A 4195-nucleotide genomic window follows, 5' to 3' on the forward strand; every position below is an offset into this window, starting at 1 on the left:
GTTCTCATAGCCGAAACAATTCTTCCTTTCTTACCATCTTCCCCAGCCAAAGTAGGCTGACACTTAGTAGCATCTGAAAGAGTTTATAAGCACTTGCCAGTGAGGCGGCGGGATAGACTCGGGTTAAATGCAGGGACTTCGCAGCCAAGAAAATTTGCCTGCCACGTTATAAACGTGTGACTTTGGTAAAATACCTACTTTTTTACAAACTTATATTTTCCTGATCTCTGAAATGGGAACAATAATATCTTAGAAATATACGGATAAGATGTTTTAAGATACAAAACACTTGGTACTTGTCTGGTTTATAGAGAGCTCCCAGTTCTGTGACTGTGATCATGACTGTTACTGTAAGGATGTAGCCTGCTGCAGTCGTCATGGGGTGGATGCATTGTTTCCTACCGAAAAAGAAAGAAACCCCAAAGCAACTAAAAACCTTCCAGCAGAGTCCATAGCAGCCCAGAGTCTAACAATTATGAATGTAGAAGTGCTTCGTAAGTTATTTATTTATGCAATGAGCATCAAATGGAATATGCCAGCAAGTTCTGTGTATGCTGGATTTTCGCACATAAATAATGCAAAATGGCTTGTGTTCCAATTGTCTATCGTTGTACCTATGGTAAAAAAGAAGAAAATGGCTTTTTAAACATCTTTGACCTTGATTTTCCCCTCTCCTGTCCCCGAATTTCTTAAGGGTATTTCTGAAACCCATGGCCCATTTATAACTGAGCCTGTGTCTGTGAGATCTGTAAATTCCATGGGCCCCCATCACCCACAGCTCACTTCCCCTCACTGAAGCCTTGTGGGAGAGGTAATTTACACACACATTCTCCTTCCCACCCCGCAGACCTGTGCTTTTACTCTTGGGAAGCCTTTGGGGTTTTTCATGGGGGAAGGGATGCTAGTCCTGGAAGGTTCTTAGCTTAACTTGGCCGCAGGATGTGCACACCCTCGACAACTGCAGACGACAGTTTAGACTAGACCTTGGTTAGAGGAGCCACTTCAGGGTGGGAACGATCGGATGTTAGGAGGTTCTGTTACGTGGGGGAGGGGAGCCAGGGGACAAGATTATCATTCCAGTGTTACCTAATACTGCTGTGTCTTTTAGTGTAGAAGGTATGTACAGCTTGTAGTTTTGGACACAGATGAAAAGAGTATGTTGACAATATTGAGTAGGCAAATTGTCATCTAAGGCATAGGACTTAAAAAGAACTGATAATTAGGATACAAATGACAATTGTATGTAGAGCACTCCCACAACAGCTGTGTGCAGTGTACTTTGAGGTTGTGCAATAATGCAGCAAAGGTGTTGGGAAGGTAGTGTGAACTGCAGGGTGTGAAGTGCTGTTCCCTCTTCTTGCGACCCTCTCACACATCCCCCACCCCCCACGCACACACATTAAACTACTCATTAAACTACCGGAGTCACACAGTCTTCCCCTCCCCCAACACTGCAGCTAGCTTTCTCTGAAAACTGATACCCTGAGGCCCTTTTTCCCTTACCAGCCACAATTAGGAGCAGTAAGACAGAAAGTGCGGACTGGATCATGGCACAGAAACACTGCTCTGTAATTTCTCTTTCTGTAACAGGCCACTGTTCCGGCTCCAGGCCTTATATTTTATGTGACTTTGCTACTCTAGGAAACAGCTTTGGGCTCCAAAGAGTCCAGGTCAAATCCAGTTCTTTCTGTGAAATCCATTTTGTATTTTCTGTTTCACCCTAGTGCAGTCTCAGCAGACGCTGTTGTTCTCAATCCAGCTCAGAAACTGGCTCAAACCGCCCTGAACTGGATTTGGTGGCTGTTGAGACACAGCTTCTGACTCTTTGTTAGGGCGGATCCGGCCTCATTCGAGCTTCAGTTTCCCTCCCGCCTGTTTTCCCAGAGTCACCAACAGCAATTCCCCTCCCCCGCTCTACAGTTTGGCATTTTTTTTTTTAATCCTTCCCTGGGCCAAGACCCCAAGAAGTAGATTAAATTCTTTAATAAAAAAATGGATTTAGATTGTAAACCTTAAGCTTTTATTACATTAAGTTCTGCTTTTTTCAAAGTTGTTATCTAACCAATTGACATGGTGCCCTTAAAATCTTGGCTCTTAGTCTAACCTAGAAATAAATTTTCATTCTGGATGGAAATAACTTTAAATTTCCTATCAAAGACTGAGGAGTTTTGGTGGAGTACATTTTTTATTTCCGTTTTGTAACCATATTTAAATGAAAATTTATTTTCTGAGAAATAAAAAAAACAAGTAAAGAACTTTTTAAACACTCATCCATCCTGGCTATCCATTGCAATTGTGCAATTCCTAGAGAAAGAGCTAAAGAATTGGCATGTTTTTGGTTTTCGAACATGTAATTTTAACACTGGATCAGCTTCTGTGAATTGTGTAGTGAAGAATGTTGTTTGGGGAATGCGTAGGGACCATTCCTAACATAATGCAGGTGGAAACAAAACTGGGAATGTGACGGAATGGGGAAGATAGAACAGCGCTGGGCTTTTGTTCTTTTTATATAAAATTTAAGCATTTCTTATGTTTTGGAACTACATAGAGGCGATGGTTGCATAAGCTTGTGACTGTAGTAAATGCCACTAAATTGTACACTTTAACATGGGTAATTTTATGTTATATGAATCTTACCCCAATAAAGCATTTCTTTTCAAGAATTTCTCATTTTCTTTTGTGTGTGTTTTTTTTCTTAACAGAGAAGAGACGTTTAGATCTGAGCAACCATAATCTGGGTGTGGCGTCATCTGAAGCTCCACGACTCCCTGGTCTCCCCCTGCTGGCCAATGTTAGCAACATGTCACTATGTCGGAAGGCCTTTTGAGACTATCTCAAATTTATGTCGAAGGACAAATACGAGGCTGCTTTGCTAGGACTCTTTCTCTATACCGGGTTTATATGTATTTTGGGGTTTTTGTTTTTGTTTTTTTTTTCTTTTTGGTTTATATGCATTTTCTGTTAACTCACGTGCGTGGTATTGAAAGAATATCACAGGTGCAGGGGATGAATTAAAAATTGACTTAAAATTCACCCCCTAATCTAAAAACTGAAACAAAAACGTTGTCATCTCTCCTGGGTTTAAAACTAGAGTGAAATTGCTCATTTAACTGCTTAGTTTCAGTAGAGCAGAAAGCCCTGGAAAAAAGCCAATTACAACAGTCGATCTGGAAAAGCTATTTTTGTATGCAGGAGGGGAGGGGTTGGCTTTGTCTCCTGAGTCAGTACTCAGATGGGAGTGCAGGTTTGGGCTAAGGTAATCTTCAAAATGTATGTCAAAAAGATGTGACACTATCGATTTAAATTGCTTTTATGAGATTTAGGAATCACAAATTATTATTGTGGGAAAGCACAGAGTATATGTTAGATAGGATTTTCCAAAACGTTGAGTGTCAGAGGGTATTTAAGATGAGTGGAGGTCGGCCAGATGTGGTAGTAGCACCTGTAGTCCTGGCCGCTTGAGAGGCTGAGGTGGAAGGATTGCTTAAACGCAGCAGTTAGGGATTACACCGAGCTACAATGATGCCACTGTACTTCTTTTTTTTGCAGTTTTTGGCCGGGGCTGGGTTTGAACCTGCCACCTCTGGTATATGGGGCTGGGGCCCCACTCCTTTGAGCCACAGGCACCGCCCCAATGCCACCGTATTTCTGCCTGTGCAAGACCTTGTCTTAAAAAAAAAGAAAAAGTGCTCGCTTCAGCAGCACATATACTAAAATTGGAACGGACCTATACAGAGAAGATTAGCATGGCCCCTGCGCGAGGATGACACGCAAATTCGTGAAGCTTTCCATATTTTTCTCTCAAAAAAAAAAAAAAAAAAAAAGAAGGGTGGAGGGCAAGTAATCCAGATTGACCCTCAGATGCTTGGAGATGCTCTTACTTTTGGACCTTCATATCTTCTATTCCACATGCTTGAAATCTTTTCTAGACCAACCGGATCCGGAGACTCCAGCTCCTCCTACACTCTGGTTAAGCCTTGCATTTGTCAGTTGGTGCAAACTAGATTCCTTACCCCCTGGTGTTTTCTTCTTCTTCTTCTTCTTCTGTTTTTTTTAGAGACAAGAGTTTCACTTTATCACTCACAGTAGAGTGCTATAGCATCACAGCTCACAGCAACCTCCAACTCCTGGGATTAGGCAATTCTCTTCCCTCAGTCTCCCAAGTAGCTGGGACTACAGGCGCCCGCCACGACCC

The 4195-nt window shown here is 42.1% G+C and overlaps 1 non-coding gene across 1 annotated transcript; it reads left to right on the top strand.

Moving 5' to 3' along the window:
• The first annotated feature begins 3686 nt into the window (after nucleotides 1-3686).
• On the top strand, nucleotides 3687-3798 carry LOC128562874 (U6 spliceosomal RNA). Its single transcript, XR_008373573.1, has one exon. It is a non-coding gene; the product is annotated as a U6 spliceosomal RNA (small nuclear RNA).
• The last annotated feature ends 397 nt before the right edge of the window (nucleotides 3799-4195 follow it).

Source organism: Nycticebus coucang, chromosome 12 (genome assembly GCF_027406575.1).
Source record: "Nycticebus coucang isolate mNycCou1 chromosome 12, mNycCou1.pri, whole genome shotgun sequence".
Taxonomy (NCBI): domain Eukaryota; kingdom Metazoa; phylum Chordata; class Mammalia; order Primates; family Lorisidae; genus Nycticebus; species Nycticebus coucang.